Source organism: Athene cunicularia (assembly GCF_003259725.1).
Source record: "Athene cunicularia isolate RWA chromosome 4 unlocalized genomic scaffold, athCun1 chr4_part3, whole genome shotgun sequence".
Classification (NCBI taxonomy): Eukaryota; Metazoa; Chordata; class Aves; order Strigiformes; family Strigidae; genus Athene; species Athene cunicularia.
The window spans coordinates 18,321,287-18,337,994 of NW_020799100.1; the positions used below are offsets into that span (position 1 = coordinate 18,321,287).

Genomic DNA, 16,708 nt, shown 5'->3' on the forward strand with positions numbered 1-16,708 from the left:
TTGCTTAAGGCAAAACAAAATTATTTTGTACACATAGTCAAAGATGGTACATGGGCTTCAAAGATGCACTCGAGAGCTCTAAGAATGAAAGACAGCATAACAGCTATTTTAAAGAGAATTGATTTCGCCATGCATTCGATACTGGGAACCTTGAAAAATCAAAGGAGAGTTGCAAAAGAAGCTGTAACCTCTGTAGTTTACTGGTAATCGAACCAGATTTCTTCAGTAGATGCAAGGTTTATGCCCTTGAAAAAGGATTATAGAAATTATAATTTGTTCAAAGGCAAAGTACTAAATCTGAAAGATGTAATTTGCAATATGTAAGCAATCTTGATCAGTTTCATTTAAACTGTGGCTTTACTGTGTGGTGTAACTTCAAACTAATAGAATCAAACTTCTACAAATTATTCCTTAAAATAGTTTTCATATTATATGTGCTAATTTTATATTCACTTGCTGTGTACATGGTTTAAATACATCAGGAGCAGAGAAGAGTATCTGATTAGATATTTCGCTGTGTTGCCTTCACAAAACCTTCCAATGAATGATACATACGTATTTTTAATATGTCTTTACAAAAATAACATTTTAAATTGGATTCTGGTTCATAACCACTGGACAAAGTGTGATTCTAGGAGCTACTTATAGCAATATGAGTTCTGAGTAGGAGCTTCTCACCCTCCGAGCTTTATGTTTAAACACATGCTGCATTTCTGTTTTAATAAATATTTTGCATGTTGAAATCTGTGTAAAGCTGCAAAGCACAAATACATATTTCCATGTTTCATCTCAATACAAATGAATTAAGTTTTTCTTTCAGGTATTGAAATATATACTGCTGTTGCCCAAAATACAGGATATGTGTTTTTTAAATCTACCACGTTTTAAGTAGACAACTGGTTGCTTGTCATACCATGAATGCTATTTTCTTGATTATTTCTCCTTAAGTACGTTGTATGAGTATGTGTCAGTTAGAGAAATGATTGTTTATAAATGCTATCTTGCCCTATTACTGCCATTTCAACATGTCTTCCGTCATTTTGTCTCAGTATTTTTCAATGTAATCCTGACAAAGCTTTGGCACCTTGCTGTTGAAATACTAATCCAGTTTTGATGGGCAGTAGGAGACATAAATATGGAAATAATTCAGCAGAGGCAATAGTTGCTGCAAAAAGAAAGTTAGTACTGGTAGATTAGTCTAATCTTTCAGTGTCCTACTATGTGTTATTAGAGACATAAATCTGAGTATATACAAGTCTTGTTAAGCTCTTTAATTATCCAGGTTTGCTTCTCTTCTGATCAAGGCAATTCATTGAAATCAGGTACAACCTTGACAGACTGTTGAGTTACCCCTGTTTTATACAGAAACTGATCTTTTTTGTATTTATTAAAAAATATTTTTAATACCCAGTAGCTCAGTGTTTCTTTCTATCTTGAGGCTTTCTAATCATTCTTAAAATACTACTAATTTGGCTAAACTGAAAAATACACAATTATTTCTTTGGAAATAATACTTACACATTTCTAGCTCTTCACAGCAAGTAGTTACAATATTTATATTGTACTAACTCAAACTTCAGTAAGAGAGTAAACCAAGCTAAACCATCAAAAGAAGCACTAAGCAATAGAAACTTAACATTTAAGCTTTAGACAAGGCAACTGCAGAAATAAAAGGTCACTTATAAAACATTCTCTACACCGTCTCAACAGATCAGTAGGACAGTAATTTCGTGCCATGTGTTGCCAGTCTACCTGTTGATTTGGAACTTGTTTCCATGTTAAGAACACTGTCAGAATGAGTCTTGTTTATTCTGTTAATACAGACATACTTCTATCTGAGTTTTAGTTTTATCAAAAAAAAAACCCCAACCCAAAACCCCAAAACAAAAACAAGACAAAAACCTGAACAAAAACTGTAGAACAATCCTGGGCATAATCATAAGTTATGGATACAAATTATTTTGGCTTTGAATTGGGGTTCTGTTATATAACAGTCTGCCAATGTAGCATTGTTTAGAAGATACAAATTTTGTAGCAGTCAACCTTTCTTTCACTGTTGGTATTTGGTACACATAATCTTGATTGTCAGAGTATGTTTGTCATCACTGCTTATGATTAATAGCCTGTAGAATATACACTTCTTAACTTTGAAAAGCCCCATTCCTACCGAGCACCTCTGCAGTGCTGCAGAAGAGGAAATGAAAAGTGTTTAGCAAATACTTCTCTGTATGCTAACTCATTTTTTTCCCCAACTGTAACAGTCAAGTTTTGTTTTATAATATACCAAACTCATTAAAATAAAATCAAAAATTTAAACAAATCAATGATTACCTTAAGCTCTAGACTAACTTTAAAAGGAGTACTCTTTTTTTTTTTTTTATTATTAACACAGCTTTGTTGTTTTTTAAATCCAAATCAGGTGCGTTTAGACCACGGCATTACTGCAACCCTGAGGCAGTCGTTAGGAGACTGGGTATGCTCTAGGAAACCAAATAAAGTAAGGGTGTTACAATGAATGTAGGCAGGCAAGGTCCCCAACATCTGCATTAAAGAAAATTTAGAAAAATCTCATCAACTAATCTGCTGTAGTAAATAGTACTAGCAAGGATAATTGGGATGCAAAACAGTTTCTGTTTGATATAAAGTCAAAATCAGTAAAAACCAGTGTGAAATACTAGGTTTTTAGCACAATGAAGTAAAAATGACAGTTGGAGCATAATTCATCTGTTTCTGAATGAACCTAGAACAAAATCTAGGAAATTTTCTGCATGAATATTCATCAGGCATTATCTTTTTTGCCTGCTCTTCCAGGCCATGAAACATAGCTTCTTTCTGTCAGTCTAATTCATTCTCTATTTTCCTAACATATCATCATTCTCGTGTTTATTTAGCACCTGAAATCCTTCTAAATAGCTACTTGGCACTGGCATTGCACTGTCATCTAAACTATGCTTTCCCTATTAAAAACACATTTTTAACAATTCCCTATTTTATCCGAGAGCTTTCTGTCAGCAACGTGTTTAACTAATGGTGCCAATTTACAATAGAATGCAGCTGATTTCCAAATGTTCTGTTACAGGCTTAACACGCAAAGAGGTCACTGTAACTAGCACTGAGATGTTGTCCTCAGCACCCTGCCTGGCTTCCCCTCCACCACTTGCTGCCTACTTGGAACAAAAGTTTCTCTGGCTGGCACAGCCGAGCATCCCAGAGGACCATCTGAGGAGGAATTCGAGCCACGCAGCTGGGTGAGTGTGAAGTTCAGTCCTCGAGTGGCCATTTATCAGAGACTGTGTAAATTGGCAATGGCATTTTCTAGCTGCTGCTCTTTAGACTTCCTTCTGTTTTGCACCTTTGCAAGTCATTGCTAAATGTAGGTGAAAAGAAAATTTTAAGAGCCCTTCTCATTCAAAATTAGTAATGTAGGCGATTATTCTGCATAGTTGGGTAAGTACTCAATAGTAGGAAACATCTGCGACATCTGCCTCTACCAATCAAGTAAAAGAACGTTCATTCTGCCTCTGAATATTTTCGGAAGAAATGATGGCGTTCGCTACTAAAATTCAGTGTCTAGTAGCATCTTCTCACACAAGATATGGCAGGTTTATAAATGGAAATAGAAATGTACGTATCTCCCATGTATTATAAATAAACAATACATTCCATCAAATTCTTATCAGTCTACCTTATTTCTTACCTCACTCAGTAATAAACCCTGAATTTTCTTTTTTTTTCTTTTTTTTTTTTTTTTTAAGATTACATGGAGACTCTTCAACCATAATATACAAGTAATATCATCTCACTCATGATCACACTCATGTGCATGTGAGTTTACCACTTTTATTTGAACTCTGGATTGCTTTAGGAATGAAACTATTTTTTAAATTGTCTGCTTCAGCACTAAGAACATTTTTAAAGAACGTGTCTGTCAGCTCTTATGAAATGTTTAGATCAGAACTGTCAAATATAACTAAAAGCACAATAGTTCAGACTTTCTTCATTGTTCCACAGTCTTGATCATTTATAGGTCAAATCAGTTTTCAGTAAGAATATTTACTTTTACTTGAGAAAACATGGAATTCCAACCTTGCCAGGTAGCTATCCCTTCCATCAAAATAATTATTTAAAAATGCTATTTGATATTTTTGTCCTGTTTATTTTGATTAGAGACTTTCTGTGGTTACAAAGTCTGTGTAGGGTTTTATAAATAGTGAACGAAAATGTTCGTTATCATCTTTACTTTTGGGGGATGAAAGGTAAAGAACTCTACAGTGCTGCTCCCCCTCTCAGTCAACAAAATATGCGGCACAATGCTGCCTACTCTGGCATTTCCACCTTCATATTATGTTCCAGTTTTAAGAGTATTTCTCATAGAATTCTCAAAGACAGGGTGTTAGCAGCACTGTGTTATCAGCAGTCTCAGAATGTTGAAAAGTTAGAATCATAGAATCATTTAGGTTGGAAAAGACCTTTAACATCACTGAAGCATATACTTGGTGCATACATGATGCACTTTCTTTCCTACCCCTATGCTCTCCCCTCCACTCCAAAAAGGGAGAAGTACTACTAAGACAACTTCAAGAGGGCTGGTTCCTTTCTCAGTCTGCCATAAAAGTCATCACTTGCATCATGGAATCACAGAAAGACTTAGGCTGGAAGGGATTTTTGGAGATGTGTGGTCTAACCTTCTGCTCAAAGCAGGTTATCTTGGTCAAAACAGAAGAGAATAGTTTTTCCAAAAGTTTAGTCCAAACTTTCAAAACTGTACATATCCCTTTAAAAAAAAAATCTGAATGCATGTGTTGAAAGGGAGATGTGCATTTCTAAATGTTGAACAATCAACAACATGAGCTCCTGGAGAAGCCTTTAAACATCTCCACCTTTATCCACATGAGTAATAATGATCAAAAGACATTTGTAAATGTATTAATTAGCGAAGTATTCAGAGTCATTAGAAGTTCAAAAACTGTCAGACTGCACTGTACAAATGTAGGTTTAGGAGATTATAAATCATTCAACAAAAATTTCAAAAAACAATTAAAAAAATAAGAAAACACAGAATACAGAGTACTTGAATTTGAAAGCCATGTAGCTGAAGTCTTAATGAAAAGCCAGTATTGAATTTGACACATTTTGGATGCAAACCATCCAGTGTTACATTTAGAGCACTCTTGTTTCATAATAAAGCAAGCAACAATTAGCAAGCAATTAAGCAAATTGCCCATAATTATGCTATTGCTGAGCTATTTTTCATATTTTCACAACACAGCACGTATATGAATACATGGCTTGCAGTGCCAATGCTATTCTGTCAGCATCCAGAAGTGCCTCTCATTTACTGAAGCTTTCCATATTAAACAGCTCCCATCGCACTTCCAGTGCTCTCTGCTCAGCAGGATCCCACCAGAGTAATGAAGATGACAACCTTATACTACTCATCTCAGCCAATTGCTCCTAAGGAATGGGTCATGTCCCCCCCAATTTTTGCCCATGTGTATTTACTAAATGTGGTACTAAATCTAATCAGGAATTCAAGCATAATATAGGGAAATTATAGTCCAGAATTACCCTGGTGACTAAAAGTGGCCACTTGGGTGACATCATTTAGCAGTCTCCACTATATGAGAACAACAGAAATTACATTAACAATAAAAAAGGGAGGGGAGAATAGTTGTTAGTGTAAACTGGGCTACTTTAATAAGGTCAGTAGGAAGAAGCTTGAATGTATAAACCCAAAATATCTGCTGCTACAATATACTCTACTTTTTTTGGTTTAATAATAAAATGCCTTTGGGAGAGGTTTCCTATGAATATTTTATTTCCTGTACATGTCTCAATAAATTAAAAAACTAAAAGAGTTACTTAAGTTCTAGCCTTGGAACCTTTTTATTCAAAGAACAAGTAGGACACACCACCTCCTTTCGTTTTCAGCTGTGTGTAGAGAGCTTGCCTTGCTTGTGAGAAACCATACTCAGAGGAAGATTGATCCTCCAGATGTTCTAGCTGAGGAATCAACAGGCATGGTGGAAATCACACATTTTCATGTGCTACCTAGGCTTGCCAGATTGTACTGGATATCTTGCAAGAATAAGATCTGCTTTCATTCCAGTGAACACAGTTTATATCCTAACAGCCATGGTTTTAACTTGAATTTAATCCTAAAAACTGCCATGAGTTAGGCTTCTTATTATAAAATCCCTGTGGTATGAGGTGTGAATATTTTGCAACTGGCTTTGATTAGCCAAGCAACTATTAGCAAAGATGGCTGGGGAAAGTTGGTGAGGAAGAAGACAGGGAATGGAGGAAGTATCAGGGCAGAAGACACAGCATATGGTAAATCCTATATAATTAACCACGCTTGTGAAGTGAATCTTTCCTTCACAAATAGCAGCCATATAAATAAAGCATATTAATCTTTCATTAAGTCATCTCTTATTGTTATTCTGACTAGAATTTCAATCTTGTATTAATCAAAACCCAAGAAATGGTCTAAAAGCAATGCTTCTGTAAAAAGTTCAGTTTCTATAATTGCTGTTTTTCACAGGAAGAGATTTCATCAAAAAGACTCAAGCCCCCAAACCCCCTGCAACCTCTTCTGTTTCAGTCTAATGAACACGGGCATGACAGTGTTGTAGAATGGCACTGACCCTTACTGCTTCAACAGTCCAAATGTATTCCTCTTTAATGTCCATGTTTTGCTAATTGTGGCAAAACAAATATGGTCATTTGGAAAGGATACATGTTTCTTGGCCTGTGAAGTGTATATTGAGTTATCAACAAGAATTTTAACCATAACTTGTAAAGTATAATGACCATCTAAAATGAATATCTTAAAATCTAGTATATTGATTACAATACTGGATAATACAATGTGCTTTATTTAATATTTAATTAACTGCTTCACATTTGTACTGAAGCTTCTTAATTATTAATACATGGTTCATTATTTAACACAGAATTTAAATTTAAATTCAAATCAATTAAACAAGGTGAAACTACACAGTGAAAAGTGGTTTATCCTCCAGCAATAGCCTTCGACCTGGAAGCATAGTAAAGAGTGAAATTTGCATTTCTTCCCCCATACCTGAGAAGACTATGCATTTTAGGTGATAGATATTAAGCTCTTCTACTGATTTAAACCCAACATCCTACAAAAATACGCTGGTTGAAAAAGGGCTTCAGCTATCACTTTCTAGCTGGTGCCTGGAAGAGGAAACATTTTCAATATGAATTTTCTGTAGGACATTGGTAACACAACAGACTTCCTCTCTTGATGTGTTAGAGCTTAATTCTAAGCCTCTGAGGATACAACTCTTATTTGCAGTAAGGGAAGCAAGTCTACAGAAAGTTGCAGATACCCAGCAATTATCACCCTGGAATGACTGCTTCTTCAAGTGCCATCTTTATCTTAAAGCAATGGGCTGACCGCAGCCAGCAGCTAAGCACCACACAGCCCCTCACTCACTCCCAGCCCCTCAGCGCTACTGAGAGCGCCAAACCCCTTTTCCCTCCTCTGGAAGATGAGTTGTGTTTATCAATGCTATCTGTTACGGTGACCAGGAAAACAGAGAGTGTAGAAATGCCAGTGTTATCTGCAAGCATTACTAGAGAATCTGAAGCAATAAGTACAACACTACTTCCACTAAACAATATTTTTAAATCCTTATCACTCACATGTGTATATACATATATAAAAACTAGTTTTATGCTGTCTTAAATGTCCTAAAACATTACTTGATATATGAGATGTAGGAGATCTGTGAAGAATAGTGTATCTCATATAAATTTCTAGAGATTAAATTTCAAATGCTTAGTAAAACTTGCTCTTAAATGTGCAAGTGTAAGTCATCCCTTAGTGTCAGACAAGCTCTGCTCTGCCTGTTACTTCTTTGGGAATTAACACCCTTTGGCTACTTCCACCCAAGAAGCTACTTTTGTCTACACTAAATGACATTAGAAAAAAGTTTTAAAATGCCGTAAAATAAAACCAACAAGATAAAAACTGGGATAGAAATAACTGATTATATAGTTTTTCATTATCATAATGCAGGCATATTCTTAAATAAGTTACCTAGTCAAATGGTAAAACAGAGTGAGGGCTAATCGTCAGAAAAATCACTTAACCAATTCAAGGTAACTGTACACTCTGAAATACCATTTATATCTCCTTCTAGTGATCAAATCATTACTCAGATACCTCATAAGGAATGTATATGAGGATCCATCACCACCAATTAAACAGATGTGTATTTCCTTAAACTCATTTATTTATTAACTCCAGAGTCAGTTCAACACAGTATGCTCTTTCATTTAATTCAACATTGAGGAAAGTCTTTTGCACGTGGGTTTGCTGGGGAATTAAAGAGTGTATCAATACTATTTTAAGAGGAATTGACCATGTTAAAGGATAACACAAAATGAGACAAAAGAGCGGAAATATGGCCATTACTATACTTTTCCCATAGAAGCAGAAAAAAAAAAACATTAAAACAATACAAAGAGCTTAAAGTTTTTTCTGTACAAAAGGTTGTTTGTCTGAAACTATAAAATAAGCAGTCTTCAAAAAGCAGCTCTGTATATATATAGCTTATCCTTAGAGAAAGAAATTAACTTAGCAGTAATTTCTACTGATGTTTCCTAACATCTGTTCTTCCCACATAACTAGAGGTTGCTTAGTTTCATTTACATGTGCATTCAAATATATATATATTAAGTTTTAAAATGAAAAAAATTCTTGCTTACAATTTCTACAGCATAAGTATATGTAATAGAATATACTTGGTTTTACAGGTTAAGTTTTAAATAAAATTGTGTGTATGTTTGTGTGAAGGAGAGGTAGTTTACTGATTTTAGTATAAATCACTAAATGTCTTGAAAGGGTGAAGATTCATAAAGAGAACTAAGAATCACTGAATCTACATAAACTCATTTGGTGTGGAAACAGCAGAAAATACATTTCTTAAGCTCAGACTGTGGATACTGCAATCAAAAAATCAATTACCTTTTGTGGTTCTCTGGCTAGAGAACAAAGATCTGGGCTTGGAGATAGGAAAAAGGATGAACTTCAAAAAGATAAGAAGGGAACAGAATTTCTAGATGGAATAAGGTCAGTAGCATTTACTCTTGATAACAGACCTACATGAAAATATTAGTATACTCTCATACTACTCTAATAATGAATTCCAACACTTGTGACAATAATCAGATCAGGTGAGTCAGCCTCAGCAGAATGCAGAACACAGGCAGGCTGATGAAGAAGGGGACAAACAGAAGGTCATTTTCAGTGATGTTTGAGATACCTCACATACAGCAACTCTTTCAAGGGATAGGTGTGGGATAAAAGACCTACTGTTCTGCTTCAAAGATCTGTATTTACACCCTTTATTCACTGCAATGAGAGCTTCTTGATGTATCTGCATGCCAAATGGGGCTGTTTTCTTTTTCTTGACTTTACAGAAAAAATATCAGAAGTTTGATCTGAAGTAGAATAACAAGAAATTCTTTCATATTAAGTAATTGAACAACTGTGGGCAATTGTTCATCGTTCAGACACTTTAATGAAATGTTAATTTTCAGAAGGAAATCATAAAACCACCAAATGCTAAGCTAGTAAACACATCTTTCCTGTGATAACTTAAGAGCTAGACAATAAAGATGTTCTGAAATTGTGTTTTCATCAGATATACACAAATAGAAATTTAAAGTCAAAGGTAACTAGAGCAGCAAACAAAATAAGCCTACAACAGTCTAAAAATATTAAATGGCTTCTATGCTGTATCTCCAATTGCATTTTAAGAAAAGAAATAAAAAGCATTTTTATTATTTGTTTTTTTAATGAATACCTGATTTATTTTGCAAATACTTCTAAATGTTTTTGTAACATTCACCTATGCTGATCTCTAAGTAACACAGTAATCTTAGTTGAATGCTGATAGAGAATTTGATTGGAATATCAAGAATATTGAATCTATTTATTCCAGTTGAATATATAAAGAAAGCTCACTGTAGATTTTTTTACAAAACCATTTTCTATCACAAATGTAGTTTCAAAGTTCAACTGTTTTGTGACACTGTTTATTGAAGTGAATTTTTGGGATATAAAGTATGGAAACTAATAGTTTCCATTTTCTCAATTTTATTTTCTTTTAGATTTTTAAAATATGATAATCCTTAGTATTTTAACATTATGAAGAAATTACATTATTGAAAGGAAATGTTCTCATTTCTCCAAAGCTTTTCCCCAGGTTTTCCTTTTCACAATAAATTTCAAGTTTGGATTACGATTCTGAAAAACAACACTGCTTACATTTCACAGCATCTGCAACATGGGCTAACGTAAACCCACAACCATTTCCCTTTTCTAAATTCCTGCGTTTACCTTATTATTATGACAGAAGATCAAGACTTGCGCTCCACCTAAAAACTTGAAAATCCTGAATTATGAGTAATAGAAATAACTACCGCAGGGTCAAGAGGACACACTTTTTTAATCCCCTAAAGTGTCCAGAAGCATGTTGGCTCTGTTGTGCTTATTAGATTCCTTAATGACAATCTACAACCTTGTGGAAGGACGGACTGGAGGAGTAAAACTTTGACATTTCATATCTCCACAGGACAAAAGGATTCCCCTCCTGCAGCTTTTGTCCTCCCCAAGAGGACACTCTCCTCCATATGGCTGCAGCTCAGGTGGGTTTTTCTCTTGGAAAACCCTCTGAACCACAGACTCCTTGATGACTAGACAACATTTTCTAACTAATTTTTCACAGCAGTTTCCTGTCATTATCAGTTCGTCAATCTGCCACAGACTACCCTGAGTGGAACCAAGCAGATACTCATCCCTTTGATAAAGTCCCCCAGAAGCGTGAATACATGGAAAGGGCCATGTTTGATTAACAACTTTGTGATTGCTGTAAAAATGAAATTTGAAAAGTAATAATTACATTTGTAATTACTTAGGTCTAAATCTCTTCTGTTTCCTACTCCCTCTATTACTGGACAGCTGGAGCAATGACTCATTAATAATAATAAAGTCATTTAACCCTGCAGGCACATTACAAGGAGAAAGATGTCATTTGTCACCAACGCAAATAGAACAATCACTGAAGGATACAGAAAGACCACTATTTCATAGTTATTGCAAATGATAAAAGGGACATTTTGCACTCATTCTCACCATGACATCCCAATCTGCTTTTTAATTATCAGCAAACATAAGGGGATAGCATACAACATATGAGGGACTACTAATAATGTATTGTCCTGCGGTGATATTTCCATAATCACTTTAAATCTACCCTATACATATGTACTAGTTAAAGCTTTCAGCTCATGAAATCATACCCCCTAGTAAGGAATGAATTATCTCGTGCAGATTGAGCACACAAAAGCAACTCTTTCCCAGAGTCTGAGGGTCTGACAGCTGACGTATGTATTGCCATTACTTTAAGTGATAAGGTTTGGCATTCTGTTGCAATTATGGGGTTGAATACAGTATAACTTAAAAATAAGTACATTTGCACATTTGTATTTTTGGGTCAGGAACTTTAGAGTTGTAATTCTCACTATCAATAATTCAGCCATGGAATTCTGCAAGACACTTAATTTTCCAGTGCTTTTCAGTATTGTTCTGTACTTCACTACTACAAGAACTCTGTGAGAAGCATTCTATATTAGATTCATAGGGAACTCAAGTAAGTAACTTGGAATTTACTGGATTTTAAAAAAGAATTACTGATATAACTGCCCGTCTATGAAGTAAACTTCTGAGGAAAAGACTATTCTTTCCCTAAATTATTTATTCAGGACACATGAAACCTTGAGGAAAAATATGGAGGGAAATTTCTACTATGGTATTAGCATGAAAACAAATGAAAGGAAGTTTCATGTAAATAAAAATCACCATAATCTCAGTTTCAGATCTGTCAAGCTAGAACTTCAAATTCTTCTTTGCTTTATCATCAGCACTTATCTAACCATCAGGCATGTAGAAAGACCACAGAAAAAAATCTTACAATATGAAGTTATAAACTGTTATTGTGTGCAGTAGAAAGGAGGCAACCTAAGCTCCTAAATCTGTTTATATTTTCCCCAGGTACCACAATAGGCTATATAAAACATGCTTTAAAAAAGTTAAATAAGTAGTGTTAAGAAATAAGACACATCAGGAAAGAGTAAAATGCACAGAGTAAAATGCATATTTTCACTCTTAAGACAGTGACAACACAGAAAAGCTTATGCATGGAGTGAAATGTTTTGTCAAATTGAAAAATGGAAATAATATGAACACTACAATTTTCACATCAATTTGAGGTAAAATGTTTTGAATTACAGTCATTTTAATCTTGTTTTATAAAGAAAATTACTTCAAATGGGTGATAATTTAAAACAGCATAATCCAAACTTCATTGTGCTCCAGTCAGGCATAGAAGCGTGGCTTTGACTGATTTGGAGCAATCTTTGCACATTAGCTTAGAGCCTCATTTGGAATAGACATTTGAAAGAAGAAAAAGGATGCCTGACTAGAGTTTCCATCATTTACCTATGAGTTCAAAACTACTCACTGTGATGGCTACAACCTCCTAATTGGGCCTTTATAAGTCATTGCTAGCACCTTCAGAAATTTGGGCACAATTCCAATCAGGCAATACTTTCACCGTTAGTCCTTTAAAAATTCAGTTGTGGCCAGTTTCTCCACTGAAGTTTTGCTGTTTGATTGGACGTTTCTTCTATCACTTCACATAAGCATTTTCCAACTATTAAGAAGTTTTTTGCATCAAGGAGTTTTGCTAACAGGGCAGAAATATATATATATATATATATATATATATAATAAACTTCTGCCTTTTCCTTTGCTGAAAGAAAAAAAATTATCTATCAGAAAATATGCTATTTGATTTTGATACTCAGTTTCCTTTGAACAACCTTCAACAGTGACAACAGTGACTTTCAGATTTTCTTCAATATTCCTTTCTGTTTTTCTAAGTAATTTTCAATTGAAATATAAAAATATTCTAATGTTAGCTAGTAGCATTAGTAAACTTGCAGTTTCCTTCTCTAAACCAGATGATTCTCTCAGCACCTGGACAACTGACACATCACGACAGATCAACATTTTACACAATTTTTTATATAACAGTATTTCTCAAAGCATACAAAATTTAAAAACAAACAAACAAACCAGTGTTAGGGAACAGTCATAGCTGTAATTATTCTGGAAGATTTTAGGGTCAGTAATATGTAATATATTTCAGCCAAGAAAATGGGAGTTAGCAACTGCTGACAGTAGACTTTTCAATCCATTTCAATAGCTGTCAGGAGAGGTTCTGTGACTGCAACATGAGGATTATGCTTGAAAAAAGGGCAGTGAATTTATTATTATTATTATTATTATTCTACTTCAAGAAATTGAGCACAACAAATATAAAGCTGCGGGGGTATAAAGTTAAACTTCATGAGGCATCTGATTGTTCAGGAAATTAATTTTCATTACTTCAAACATAGAAATGTTTTATAATAGGAATTTAAAAAATCGTATGACCTTTAGAGTATGCTTTCATAAACTTAATTATATAAACACCTTCTTCTTACAACCACACACTGTCTATGTATGTCTATACTGAGTATTCTGAAGGCAGATATATTTGACAAGCTTCAAATTCCCCAGAGTAGGTGTTAAGTTTTGACTCAGCCCCATTTGAATAACAAGATGTCCTAGCATAAAACAATAATTTGTGTTCTTATACATTTAATAGACCATAATTATCTTTGAAAAAGAAGTAGTGTTCACTCCTGTTTGATAAGCTTTGGCATGAGTATACTGAGGCTATTAAAAATCTAACATATATTATTAAATGAGGTTAAAAACGAGCATTCAGATTTGTCAAGGAATTTATCTCTTTCTCTAGTATGTAAGCATCAATCAGCCATTTCTCTATTGCATATGATAGAGGATCCCTTAGAAACAGATTTAACACTCAGTTCTCAGTCACTGAAGCTTAGCATCCAGCTCTTTTGAAAGTCTGTTTCAAACTACTTTGGAAATCCTGGACATACAGGCACATGTTAAAGTTAACCAAGTAAGATGAAATCACAACAGTTCTTGTTAGAAATGGAAGTTCACATACTACCCTGATCTCTAGTTTATAAGATCAAATCCTCAAAAGCCCCTAATTTATGTTTATTTTTTCATAAGTCTGCATTAAGTGCTGCTCTGGCAGATGCATACAGAAAGCCGTGTTTGGCACACAGATTTCTTTTTAAGAGTGTACAAACCTGAATTTCTGAAGCTGGTGTTCCTTAAGCTTCAGTGGAGTACCTTTGACAACCATCTTTTCTACAGTTAGTATGGATGGCAGGAGTTCATACTCTGTATTCCAAAAGGTTGCTTTAAAATCTTTCTATGGTTTTTAATTAACCATAGGATATAAAAGGACCTAAGTGAAAAGCTACCAGTCAATCGCTGACTAAGTGTTCACCAGCCTGTTATTGAACCTATTTCACCTATTTATTCCTTAATTCATCCATAGTCTCCAAGAGATGTCATTAATATGCTCACAGTTAATTTATTACTCTCTATTGCTTCTATTCAAACTCATGTTAACAGAATAAATTCATCAAAAATGATCAGACTTGAAAAGGCAGATTTGGATTCTGACAGAGAATAATTTATCATGGCTGGGAAAAAGCCTCCCACCAACTGGGCTGTTCGAATGCTGGGAGATGAAATTGTAATGACTGCAGAACTTCTGCAGAAAAGGACATTAAAGTCTCAAGGGGAAAACAAATAAACAAAAAACCCACCCCAGATTCTAACTCTCAAAATATGTAGGTTCCTGACACTGACTCTTTTTTTATTTTCACCCTCACAGGTCCTTTCTCTCACCGTCTGTGCTGCCTTGAGGCAGAAGTAATCATTAAGGCTCTGCTTGACATCATTTGCATACCACAGAGCCTAGAGAGATGGAGGGGCACCATCACACAAGTACAAGGAGTGACAGTGACATTCAAAGCTGTACAGAAATGGTACTGATACTCAGAGGGTCACAAACTGTTAATTAACAGATCCAGGCACAAAGGGCTTCATTGTACTGCTGCATAAAGTAACACTAACTTATTTTATTTACAATTTGTTGTAATTATCCCTTCTATAACAGTAATTAATAGATTTTGGGTACTCTACTACTCTAAGTATTATATCACACTGTCTATGTATCTACTAATTATCTGAATTCCAGGAACAGCTGGATATAACAGCATTTCTAACATGTTTCAGATGTTATTACAATGGGGAAAAAAAAATCAAGGTTTTTTTTGCCATTAGAAGTCCATTATACAGTAGCATTGGAAAGCATTGTGATACTATCATAAACGTGGTACTACTGTAATTGTAATATGGGTTGTGGAGATTTATTTTAAAGCCTGGAAACATTTGATTAATCCCTGCATTATAGTCAATATTCCAGCTGTTATTGTTTTACCCAGTTATTGCTTTATCCCCAGCTACAGCATAGGAAGAATTTCCCCTCCCCTATACTAGAAGCTGCTGTATACTGGACGTGGCCACTTCCCTAAGGGACTGTTATTCCATTTATCCATCACTTATTCTGTACATACCAGAGACATTTCCATGCTCTTAGTCTTGTTACACTGAGTAATTACGCACCTTCAAGACTCGAGTAACTAAATTTACCCAGGAAAGTGGGGAAAAAGAAACCCAACCGTGAGTACTCCAGACCTGCCCAAGAAATACAAAACTCACCTGACACTGCCTAGATATTTTACAGAGGATCTTAAATATGAGTATAATCATAAATATCAGTGCTCCAATATGTGTAAATATGTAGGCTTATCAAGCTGACTCAATCAGAACATACATCCTAGCTCCCTTTCCCCCCTTCCTTCTATCATATTCCAGACCCCGACAGAATTGTGCTTCCAACTGCACTGCTATCAATATTTGGTATTTCTAACACAAATTCTGTACTTACTTTATTATATTAATGCCTTGAATCTAAGAAATTTGGTGAGGTGAATATGCCAAGTATCTAAGCAGTACATTATGTCACACTGAAGAACCACTACACTAAAAAAGAGTTAACATTTCCTAGTGAAGCACTGAAAAGTTAGGAAGTGCAAATTCTGCAATATTAATTCATCTCCCTTGTGTAAATATGTTTTGATGCAAACTTTAATTAAATTATCATATACTATTTTTCTCATAGGACCCTTGGGCCCAATTCAGAGAGTAAGTAGTTATTCAATATTTCTCTTTATCTACTCTAATCAGCATGTGGCCAGACACCTTTTTAATTAATACTTTCAAAGGCTTGTGTTGAATGCAGATTTATTCATTTCCTTGTGTACCTTTTTGTTGTTTTCATAGTACAATCAGCTTCATGAACATGAATAATATCCCACTTGCATTATGGGCTTTATTGAAGTCATTTACATCTGGGAAACTGAGGCATAAAGAAATTAAGCAAAATGATGCAGTCTGCATTATTTCTGGGTGCCCAAATTGAAATAGCTTAAACCAGATTTTTGCACACTTAAGCATTTGATATTATACTAAGCCTCCAAAGTATATTTGTTGGAGTAGTGAAGGATGCCCTTGGCATTCAAAGAAACCTGAAGGGCACAACATATTAGCAAAAATTCAGTTTTCTCTCTTCACCAAAGAGCTGTGTTGTACATTTCAAAATGCACAACA

The 16,708-nt window shown here is 34.7% G+C and overlaps 1 protein-coding gene across 2 annotated transcripts in view; it reads right to left on the reverse strand.

Annotated features, from left to right (window-relative positions):
- PCDH11X (protocadherin 11 X-linked) overlaps positions 1 to 16,708 on the reverse strand; it is a 507,269-nt gene that overhangs the window by 4,024 nt on the left and 486,537 nt on the right. The window lies entirely within an intron of this gene.